This window comes from Phalacrocorax carbo, chromosome 1, assembly GCF_963921805.1.
Source record: "Phalacrocorax carbo chromosome 1, bPhaCar2.1, whole genome shotgun sequence".
Taxonomy (NCBI): domain Eukaryota; kingdom Metazoa; phylum Chordata; class Aves; order Suliformes; family Phalacrocoracidae; genus Phalacrocorax; species Phalacrocorax carbo.
In genome coordinates, this window is record NC_087513.1 from 196,576,933 (window position 1) to 196,589,254 (window position 12,322).

The window sequence follows — 12,322 nt, forward strand, 5'->3', positions numbered from 1 at the left end:
CGTGGCTGCAATGCAGTTTCAGTGGCTTACAATGTGTAGGATAATGGAAAAGTATTGTCCCATCTGACTGAGAGAGCACAGGCACAAAAAGGCTTAGAAGGAAATTTAATATTATCTATAATCTAGTGTAACTGGGGGCTGAAGTCCCACTGCACTGCCCACCCATCCGCCTGCACTCCCTGACTCTGCATCCAGCAATTGCACAACGGTATCTAGGTGAGCTTAATGAGCTGATGAAATGGAAAATTATGGCTTTTGGGTGGGTTGGTATTCGAGTGGATCAGCTTGCTGAAACAGCTGTCCCTGTGGCCCCAGCAGAGGCACAGTGCAAGACAAAGACAGATTGTGGCAAAAGATGCAAGGAAGAAATGAGGGTGACACTCATCTCGAGCCTGTAGCTCACAGCTACCAGCTGATTAGGTGCAGTGTCAAACTGAGCTCAACAGCAAGTCCAAAGAGCTGGCCAGAAGTGGAGCTCCCACGCACCACCTCAGGGCCACCAGAGCTACAAACATGTTTCAGTTTTTCTATAGGCTGAATTGTTCAGGGAGCCAGGGCAGGAGGCTATCAGTCCACCCTTTTCGAGATGATTTAAAATATTTTAAAAACTTAACCAAACTTTTCATGCTGAAAATATTTTGTCTTCATATAGACAGTAAGTGTAAATTGCAGCATGGCTTTGTGCCATAGCTTTATAAGCTTCGTAATACCTACCAGATCCTTAAAATATTTACAATATTTAAAATAACATTTTATATTTGGTATTGGGTCAGGATATTAGCTGATAAATGTTTGAGAAATGTGTAATGATGCTGGAATTATATTTCAGAATCGATCCTTTAATAAGTTTAATGAAAACTCCCAAAGGGGTAAAACGTCCAAAACCACAAGTTGTGAATGCACATTTAGACCTTCTCTTTTTTTTTTCCTCTCTTCTCTTCCCAATAATTTTCCCATTTAAATGATGGTTGATTCTCAGCTACACTCCAGCAAAAATATGTAGATTAAGAACTTATATGATTTTTGTGTGTGTGTGTGTGTGTGTGTGTTGTATGTTGTGAGGAAGATAAGGACGCCTGCGTGTTTGGGGGAAGGTCACAATCACTTGTAATGAATTTCAAGGTTGGAGAAAAGAGGTTATAGCTCCCAAAATGCTAGATCTCTTTTTATGCTGCTCTGCTCATTCCAGGCTTAAATACATATTTAACCCTGCTCAAAGGCAAGTTTTCCTTAGTAAATGATCCATAATTATGCCCTTAAAGAGATCTGTAAATAAGGCAGTTTTTATAAGGCAACATTGAGTTAAAACGCTGAAATGTTACTTGTAAAGCTCTTTTCAACTCCAAGTATCAAGGTTTGGGTTTTGTTACTTTACCCCCCCACCCCCATCCGTTTGCAACTGAGGTCAAAAAAGCCCTGCAGGGCAGTGTGGTTTTGCACATGCTGCCAGTCTGCTCCCATAGTCTGAATGACCAGTAAAAGGGCTAGAAATCTGAATGCAGAGCTGTGTACGGTGGCTGCAGTTTGGATGAGGGGAATGCATTAAAACCCATTAAAACCCATGTGATCCCTGCGGCACAATTCTCTTTTATCTCTCTCCACTGCCAGAGGCACTGCCAGAGCTCATCTCCATAGGACTGGGGAAGCTGAGTCTTCCACAGGCTTTACTTGTTTCTGACCCTCTGCTTTTTCTCCCTGTATGTTGTGGCTTTATAAACTTTACTGGGAACCTTTAAGACGTTTCAAGCATCTTCGGAGGAATCTGATAAGTATATGAGAATAACTCAAAGAAAAATGCAAAACATTTTGGGTCCTCCTTAAAAGTTCCTAAAGCTTTACTTCACTTACGCATTAAAAATGGGCTGTTTTATCTGAATAATGGATATTTTCCTTTTACTTGGAAATACACTTCCTTCAAAGAGTTCTGGAAGTTCTTAATATTAACTGCTGTAATGAAACTACCCCTCGGACTGCGTGTGGAGTCTCTAGTGTATAAACATTCATTCCCTTTATTTCTTCCTTAGACAAATAAAACCACATAAACCAGCCCGCTGCAGGCTGGATAAATCTTTCTCGTAACGAGTTGTTTTATGCAGATGGCTTCTGAGGGGGGCAAAAACTTAAATGTGGTTACTATGTCAACAACTGACGGGATTTAGGCATTTTTCTCAAGGACCTACGTCTGCAGAAGGCTGAGGGAAAATTTATGGAGCGTGTTGTGCTGACACTCTTCCAGCTGTTCCTCCCCCTGAGTGCAGGGGAGGCACGGGAAAGGCTCTGGGGTGCAGCAGCTCCTTTAGAGACCCCCAAACCTACGGAGGAGCCGTGGAGGGCCCGGGGTCCTCACAGAGGGTAACCCGGGCTGCTCAGAGGGGGCTTGGGGGCGTTTCAGGGGGAAACCAGAGCACCCCTGCTTTTCTTTGTGCTGAGCTCAGATCCTTATCTGATTTTTGGGAAGGATCTGTACATGCAAGCATCTGCTGCGCTTTCAGAGGAGCCCGCAGAGAGGTAAGGCAGATATTTTCTCTAACAAGTTCCCTTTCCTGCTCTTTTCCCCTTCCCTCCCTAAGCTACGAGCCCTCGCCGGCATCCTGGTCCTGTTACACCCACAGGCCGCCGGGCGGGTCTGGGTGACCACTGCTGCTGTGGCCCAGGGCTGGCCGCGCTCCTGCGGCCTGTGAGGCACCCCGGCCAGAGGGGCGGCTCTGCGGGAGGGCAGACCCACCTCCAAACCTGAAGCTCAGCCGCGGTGGCAGGGGTGCTCAGCTCTGGAGTCCCTTGTGACTATGGCCCTCAGAAAACTGTGAAACATAATCCACGGTTGAGTGATGCTATCCTCAGTTTGGGGTTATTTGGGGGTCATGAGCGCTTGTGTTTTTTGTTATTGCATGCGTTAGGTCTTGTATCTACATGAGGTCGTTCCTGTTCATGTCTGATCTGGTAAATTAGTTAAGATGGGTGAGGAACGGTGGATGTTGCTGAGGGGAATTCAGTGCCGTCTGGGACATGAGGAGATATGCTGAGAGCTGCCTGTGTGCAGCTGGAGTTGTTCTGTGCAGATGCTCCACCGCCCTTCTCCTGTGCAGCTGCCCATGTCTCACCCTGCCTCTTCCAGCACAGGTCTCTCGCAATTCCCCCGCTCCATCCTCGCGTATCACAGCTAGCCTCGTTTGGGCTAGTTTGCTGACGGGATTTTGGAATTCATCACACAAGCACATTTTTTTACAGTGAAACTGAAGCCAGTGTGTAGCATTTTCTGCTTCCTTTACACCCACAAGCTCTGAGTCTTAAAAAGCTGCTGCCTCCTCAACTTCTGTTACTGGCATCAGCAAACTCACTTTAACAGAGATACATGGGACCTCACGTATCGGGCCACAGAAAAGCTATCTCACTGCTCCTCTAGGAAAATAACAGCTGTGTGGAAAGATCAATAAACATGACCAGTTGCTCCAAGAGTCATAAAGTGGAAAGACTCCACAAAATAAAACGTGTGGCAGGGACCCTGGCTCCAGACACTGCAGGAGAAGTCCTGGGAAATGCAGTAATTAATGGGAAGCTTCAGGCTTGTTTTCTTTTGGTGGTTCCACACATGAAAATATTTGTTTTAGGAAAGGAAATCACAGGGGTAGGAAGAAATACTTACCTATGCAAAATGAAAGCTTGTTTACGCTTAATGCATTGGAAAAATTGTTCATTAATTGTTTGTCTATGTGAAAATAAAACACTCTCAGTCGTGCCAAGGCCAGAGGGACCTCAGGTGAGCTGCATAATTGCTGGCTTACCCTCTGAGCTTAAAGTGTCTGGCTCTGCTTTGGTTTTATTCACTCTCTTTATACACAGAAAAGAAAAAAAAAGAAACCCACCACAAGTAAAAAACTGTATGAAAACTGTTTCAGTGAAATTTTCTTCTTTCTACTTGCTTTTTTCATGCTACTGTAGCTCTTTGCTCCTTTGTTTAATCTGCGTATTTCCCTAAGTTTTTGTTGAGGAGAGAGAAGTCCCTTGGGAACGCAGAGGTCCCCCTTGCTGGCTCGCTCTCACCTCTCCAAGAGCACCCAGAGGGCCCTCTACCCTCTTTGCAGCTCTCGCCTCCCACCCCCTTGCTCTCCCCAACCTCTTCTGATGTGGTAGTCCTTCCCCATTGCTCTCACATCTCCCCCAGCCTGGTCCACTCCTGTTCTCCTACCTGTATCCTACTGCTGCTCTCACGTGTACTTATGCTCACCAGCCTGCAGCACCCCTCCTCCTTGCTCTGCCATCACTTTGGGGACTGTTTCCCCCGAGCCTTCCCTGGAAGTGCCCTGTCATGACAAGGTTCCCAAGGAATGCCTCAGGCTCCATAGCAATGTCATGTAGGAGGGAAAAATGCTGCCTGGGTTTATATCTTTGCTCCAGGGCAGGATATGGAGGATTTGTGCAGAGCTCTGAGCGCATTTCCTCCACACAAGTAGCTGTAGAAGTGGCCAGTGGTTCACCTGCCTGTACAAAGCCTAAACATAAGGAGGGTTGCCTTTTTCCCCTTCCCTTTGACATTCCTTATTGGAGCTTTTTGACAACTGCATTCACATGAACTCATATCTTGAGGTGTGATTGATGAACTAATTAAGCTTTCTAAATGGTTATGAAGCTAAACCCTGAAATTAGAATAATTTATGTTGTGTACAGGTTTGCATACGTGTGAAAACTTACCGGTAAAACTAAGGCAGTAATTTATACCTCTTCAACTGAAGCAGGGATTTGTAAGGGGATCGGAGGGAGTGGGTGAGGGCCCATAGCCCCTCAGCGCAGCTCATGCTCCATGCCGTGTGCCAGGGCCATCAGCCCCTCCTGCCATTTCCTCCCCCAGCCGAGTGTCTGCGTTCAGGCCCCTAATTCATCACATGGAAACCTGCAGTCCAGCAAAGCTGTCCATGTAGGGTTGTAGTACACTACTAGTACTAGAATGATCCTGGCTAACTTTTCTATACAGGCAAAGGCCAGTAGTCGGCTTTGAGTCTCACTTCTGTAGCCTTTTGCCCGTATGGGATCTCATCCAAAGCTCACTGAATTCCCATTCAACTAGGTGGGCTTCTGCTCTGCCTCATTGCAGCTAATCTCACTGCAAAGAGCTCCAGAATCAAGTTCTTCGAGCCTGCCTCAAACGAGTACTAAATTCTCCTAAAAGAAACCTTACTGCTAGGCAGTATCTTCACTGTTGGATTAACTTTGGGGCTGAGCCATTCTTGGACATGTGCCGTCACAATTAGATTCTTCCCCTTCTGCAACAAGAACGTCCCACCTCACAGTAGGGGTTGTTGCTGTGACATGCTGTGGGGCACTGTATGGCTTGACTGTATCAGAAGCTCTTCTAAACCCGTGTGCTGCGAACTGCCCATCTTCCTACAAGGTGATTGAATGGGCAATGTTATCTGAGCCTCATATGGTTTGACCCCCAAATGTCTCTTTTCAGCCACACTGCACTGTACTCAAACCTGTGTTTTCCTAAGAGACTGGTCCAGCCCTGCTTGGCTTAGAGAACAGAATTTCTGTTCCCTGTTTGTACCAGATTTACCCTGCCATAGCCTAGAAGCAGAGGAATCACATGAAGTTGTTTATTAAGAATTGCTGCCGCTGATGCAATTAATGGATTAAGACTCTGGTTCTGTGTTTAATGAAATGTGGTTAGAAACATTGTAGGAATGGTCACTTTCAGTTGCAAACAGTTTTACATTTTCTGAAGAGATTAGAGAGACCATGTCACTATTCAACAGGTATTTGCAGCCACTGCACAAGGCCTCCTACTCTGAGCATTGGATGTGACACACTGTGAATCTGGGGTGAAGCAGAAGTGAATTAAGTGCACAAATTAGTTTCTTAAGTCCTCAGACTCCAAGAACCCTGCTGCATTTGGGAATGATTCTAAAACTACTCAGGATCAGTTCTGTAAAACCCCATGGGTAGATGCCAAAGTAGACTCAAGAGAAGAAATTCCCTCTCTGATTCAAAGAAACAAAATGTTATTGGTAAAAGCCTGTAATATCACCTACAGGGACTGAATCTACCTTTTATTTACTTTTTTTTTTTTAAATGGGACTGTCCTGATCTTCACTTGTCAGAAAGCCACACAGAGCCCTTGCCTTCCATCCATAGAGAATGAAGTTACATCCTTCTCTTCTGATATGTAGACAAGCCTTTTCTGATGTCATACCTAAGGGAGGCAGACAAACCTGAGGCTAGGATATCTGATGTTAAATTGAGATAACTCATAATCATCAGTGAGAATACTTTATGTGTAGCCATGACCAGAATTTTACAATCGTCTTCTCAGAGCCAGCCTTAAAAAAGATGAAGAGGTGAAGGTACTGCTTTTCAGATACAATAATATAAGATAAATAATAAATCAATAGATATATTATATAAGATATAAATATAATAAATATTAATGAATATATTAATATAGTAATCGGTAAATAAAATAAGATAAAAATAAAACTTCATTTTAATTAATTGACTGATGTAATTACAAAGCACCATGCTCCCATCTTGCAGGAACAGCAACACGTCTATGCAGCTCATGTAACTAAAGGTGTCATTTTTGGATACTAACCTGTAGACCAGTTTTAGAACCCAGACCAATGATGGAGGCATCCAGACCCAACTGGAAAGACAATAGTCATAAAACCATGGATGCACTGCGTGGTGTGGACACTTGGCACACTTTGACCTAATTTCCTGGTTGGAGATACAGGAATCCTGGGAAGGTGTAAGACAGCCATGTGATTCTGCCCATGGACAGGGACTTGTGTGTCTTACACACACAATGGGCTATGCTCCCTAAAACTGGGACTTGCTGTGTGTCCATAACACACCACATCCTCTGTGCAGGATGTGCTTGTGCATGGCAGCAGCATGACTGTGGGCCTCGTTGGCTCGTTGCAGCCCCTGGTGGGGTCAGTCACTTGTCATCTAGGAATTCTTGGCAAATGGTCAAAATCCTCCTTTTCCAATCAGACTACATTTCTGGATGGAAAAATGTACTATTTGAGCAGGTAAGCCTAAAACGTGAACTCAAAACCACGTTAGTGTTTCCTTGCCCTCCTCTTTAATGTCCTTAGGTGAAGCAAATCAGTGGGCATAATTTCTGAAGACAGTGTGTAAGGTAGATGCCCAGCTTCTCAGGGAGAGCTGGATACCAAGATTTCCTTGTAGCCTTTGTAACTCTCTTCCAAAGCCTTTTAACTTTCAGTGGATTAGTACAATCAACACACAAATCGCGAATGAATGAAAAGTAATCAAACATGCCAGTCATGAGTGACTAATTGGTGCTTGACCCAATTTGCAGTATCATTCCTGATAGTGGCACCTGTTCTCAGAGGAGCCACAGATCTTGTTGGAGAATCTCGTATTTAATTACATGATTTTGTTTGTCCTCTCATAAGAATACTAACATGTTGTACTATGAGGTTTGAACAGAACATCACCAGTTTACTGTATCTGTTAGCAGTCCCTGTTTCTCGTGCAGTTTTTGTCATCTAAATATAACTGTCCTTTAGATTTTAACACACAAGGAACAGGGTGATTTGCCAGTCCTTGATACCACTCTCCCTCTGCAGAGTTTATGAAGCAGCTCTGATAAACTAAAACTGTTATTCAAAAAAATTTGGTGCCTCTGAATGAGTTGAATGAGTATTTTCAGACAGAATACTTAAAGGAAAGGCAACGTAGGGATATTATTTATGCTTATTAGAAACATTTAATGTGACTATATCAGAAATATTTATATTTTGTGAGTCTTTTAAAATTGTCATTGTAAGAAAATGAGGATACATAATTTTTATCTGTTCCCTGTTCAATTAATGATTCCAAATCTTGGTATTTCTACTTTTTTTTTGAAGAAAATAATAGTGATGCAATTGCTGATCAGCAGGCGGGCGATCCAGAAGTTTTATATTTAATGAAATAGTGTAATTTTAGTCTATTCAAAGCAAAAGTAAGAGTCAAAGATATAAGTATTTGTGGGAAGACGAAGTATCTAGGAGACAGACACCGTAAAGCTTTTCCTGTCTGCTGCGATACAAAAGACTGTCACACCTCTATGTGTCCCAGATGAGGGGAAAAGGTCAAGGTCTGTAAGATGGGCTTGAATAAGGCCACAGAGGTTTTTAATTAGAGGATTTTAACAAGCTTCCAAACTAGATGAGAATTACAGCTGTCAGTGAGCTCCTGTGGCAGTATAGGGCAGCAGTGGTTATCTTCATATGCTCCGTGGAGCGTGGACAGCTTTTGAATGGCAGTTGTATAATGAATTGATTTAGCAGGGGCAGGCTGAAGACCCTTTTCTGCAACTTGCAAAAGCAACCCCATCTTCAAGGAAATTAGTCTGTACTTTGCACTGTTGAGGCAGTGGGCAGATAGTCTGCTCACAGAGTGCCCTCCAGTTTTATAAGGCAATATATTCAAAGCTTAGCCAAGACAATCTCCACCATCTAAAGTTAGTAGCCCAAACTGGACAACCTGAACCATTGAAATGTTATTTTATATCTTCTAGGTCTCATTTAGATTTAAACAAAATACCTGGCACAACTGACCAATTAGTAAAGTGAAGCAAAACCAAAAATTATGTGAGCTCTAATCTGCTGATTCAGATATTTTATTTCTGGATGTGAGAGGTTTATCACTCTGTGTAGAGCCTTAGTAGCTGGCACCACTTATTAAAACAATGTATTTTTTTTCCCCTGCAGAAAATTGAAAGTCAGTTCTTCCCTAGAATACTGTTGAATTGAAAAAATATTGAGACAAGCGCGGAGTAAAGGAGTGAACCTGGATCATGTCATGCATGTTTAGGTCTTACACTGTAATAGTCTAAGAATGCTGTGATGGATAATTATATACACCCAGTGTAAACGCACATATGTGATTTTAATGATGAACACCAGGTAGATGTACTAGGTAGGTGATAGGTTATAAGAATGTGAAGGGTATTATGGTATATTGGTTGTAAGCATTCCTGATATTAATTTCCCAAAGGCAGAGTTTTAGTAGCTCCTAACTGTTAAGCCTTATATGTATAAGGAGAGGTGAGACTATAGAACTCAGTGCACTGAGTGCCCACTTGAGTTGCTCTGTGCTGGGCAAGGTGGAGGTGGGAACAGCGGAAGCTTTTTTGGCTTTTGGAGTGTATTTGCAACCTTTGCCCATGAATTTTGGGAAAAAGTCAAGATAAATTGATTCTTTGGGCCATCAGCTGAGCCATAATGACCATGAGGAAAAAAAATCCCCACAATTTTTTCTCCCCGCCCCAAGAAAAAACCTCAAAAAAAACCAAACCAGAGGGAAATCTCTTAGCTTTGGGGATCTCACCTCAAAGGAAAATGCCAACCTGAGAAGCTGCAGTGCAGAGGACAATTAAAAGCCTTTCTCTGGAGAAGAGCTACCTAGTGATAATGAATGACTGGGTGTTACCTAGGGAAAAAAGTCCACAGAGGAAAAAAAATGGTGAAGGATGCTGAGCTTCCTCAGTAGGGAATGGGCTGTATCAGGAACAAGCAGGCAGACAAACTGTGACTCAGAGCATGTGATCTCTACATTGCTTTTTTCTATAAATAAAAAAGCCACTCTATAAAAAAATAAAGTTGCTCTACAGTAACTCTGTCTTCTGTGACTGACTCCTGTTCTATAGGTCCTTACAGAATGGAGCCCTTAAAGTACAAGGCAAGGAGAAGGGGTCACCATCACTCAGGGGATGGCAGCCCAACACCCCTGCAGAGGCAAAGGGCTGCCTAATTACATGTATAAGTGAGTGATCTCCTCAAGCTTCAGTGGTGTTTGCTCTTCCTGTTCATAAAGACCGTCACATCAGTTTTTCCTCCTCCTAGATGCCTGTTTGATCCCTGAAATTGCATAACCTTCCTTTTTTCACTGTGCACAGCTACTGCTCCTGACTCCTGTCATCTAATTCTTTACGATACACGATTCCTCTTCACCAGGGCAAAGCTCTCCAGCTTCCTCTCAGCTAATCTTGCCTTCGGATTTGACTGTAAAATCTTATCAAGTTCAGAGTCAGACTAAAGAGTCAGTTCATTGCCCAGGAACCCCCCCCGAACCCCCCTTTTTTAAAATATAGGCATCCCATTTTCTGTTCTTCAGTCACGTGGTATCAGTCTGTATTTGAAAACCCCATTAATCATCCTTGCTAATGCACTTGAAATGTCTAATTTTGGTTAACTGTTTCTGGGAGAGAGCCAGTCCTTTGTATTATTTGGTCTTTTGAGAATCAGGTTTTGTTGTTGTTCTTAAAGTATTAACACTGTATATTGGTATGTGGTCCTAGAGGAGTTGTTCCACTCGTACTTATTGGATTATTTTAAAGAGAAGGAAAAAGGTTTACAGGACTGAACCCCCAATTCATATCAGTCAAATACAACAGTAGCTCAATAGGAACCCAAAACATGGTTTACTTTTGCTTCCCAAACTGTCATTACATGAAGCCATATTAACAGATAATAATATGCATTATTGTGATAAGAAGAGTTACTTATCACACAATTTTAAGCTAGCTCCAAGCGTTATTGGAATGCAAATTTCAACAGCCAGCCTGTTGAACAAAGTCTCCTAAATCTGTATGTACTTATACAGCTGGCACACAGTGCCAAATTAACAAGGAAAACACCTACATCATTAAAAAGAATTATATGTCTGAGATGTTACATTACTTAAAATTCCCCTGTCTCTTTCCCATCTTTGTCTCCCTGGTGGGAAACTGGAAAAGAAGAATGTTATACCGCTTGCTAATGAAAAACACCAATTTCTGGAAAATTCAGCTTTGTCTAAGATCTCAATTCAGGACACTTAATCTCTGAACCAGTAACATTTCTCAGTATTGCTCTCACCACAGGTTCCATAGCAACCTTCGATTTTGAACTGGAATAAGTTTTGAATATGTGTTACAAGAATATTTTGAATCTAAGTAGGGTGACCATAAATGGCGACACAACTGTACTGAAGAGCTTGGTTTGATTAGTCATTGGTCTAACAGTCTTACATTTGAGAGCAATGAAAAGTATTTCCATTGATCTACTACAAGGGGCAATCCAGAATATGTTTTGTTTTCTATGCAGACCATGCTGCGCTGTTCTGAGGAGAGCAGCAAGCGGTAACTTTCTAGTGAAGTGGGAAAGCCAAGTTTGGCAAGATAAATGTAAAGTTGTAGAAGGCAATGAAATCCTGGGAAGGGAAAAGACGTGACTACTGAGAGCTAAATGGATAGGCTGCAAATGGAAACTGTCCAAAAACCACAAGTGATATGACAGCGAATAGCTGAGCTTTTATGCTCTCCTGGAAGGTATTGACACATTTCCAAGTTCTCAAACCTGCTTTATCAAGGCATTGTCACATAGTCTGTTTAATGCTCTCTATGATATACAGAGAAATAGTTGTTACTTACAGAGAAGTAGTTATTAGGTCATTAGTTAAATTAGACCCAGAATGCAAAGAGTTACTAAGAAAAAAAAGATTAAACAAAGTATTTTTTTCCTTCCCTGAGATGCACATTCATGTCAAAGTATCATCAAACAGAGAACCATTTTTTGCATGGCATTAAAGAAGTCACCAGAGAACTGGAGAGTATACCACTCTCATAAATATGCACAGAAATTTGCATTTGGGAAGTAGAAAGTGAATTGAACAGTGAGAATGCACAAATTCACTCACATGTTTGACAGATATTTGGTATATTTCAGCCCTGATCTTGCAAGGAGTTGGGCCTTACACAGTCTCTTGCAAATCTATGTTCCCATGTTTTTTATAGAAACTGATAAATCAATGAAATTTCATCACAAATACATTTACTTCATATATTTTGACACATGTATTTAGTATTACATGTTTACTTTATGCTTTCTAAGAGATCTGCATAGCTTTTCTAGTATAATTTGCTGAAGTAATTGAGTCTGAGGTTCAGGTGAAGAGATGAGAGGTACTCAGCACACAAGAACTGCAGGGAAAGGCTGGTATTTACTGTGGCAGCAGCTCATTTATCCTGGATCCAGCCAGGAGCAAATTCAGTCCCTGCTAATACCTATGACTTCCTCCAAGCTGCCTGTTGGCTCTGAGCAGGAGTAAGTGAGAGAGATTAACTCTTGGACAGTATCCCTTGTGTCCAATATCTCTGTGTTACATCTTTCCTCTGTATCTGAGAGTGTTTGAAAGTGTCTGACCTGCAGTTGTGAGGGAGTCTGTAGGACCACTGCTGCTACCTCATCCTGGATTTTTCATAGACAGTCAGAATGTCATATTTGACATTTCTATATTTTTTCCATAATTCTTCGTGTTATGCAAATGTTTT

The 12,322-nt window shown here is 42.3% G+C and overlaps 1 protein-coding gene across 1 annotated transcript in view; it reads left to right on the forward strand.

Annotated features, from left to right (window-relative positions):
• Positions 1-2,319: 2,319 nt before the first annotated feature.
• The window catches only part of SPATA13 (spermatogenesis associated 13), an 82,792-nt gene continuing 72,789 nt past the window's right edge, over positions 2,320-12,322 (forward strand). The window contains exon 1 of the mRNA XM_064441134.1: positions 2,320-2,508. The gene's annotated coding sequence lies outside the window, so the exon portion shown is untranslated. The remainder of the gene's footprint in view (positions 2,509-12,322) is intronic.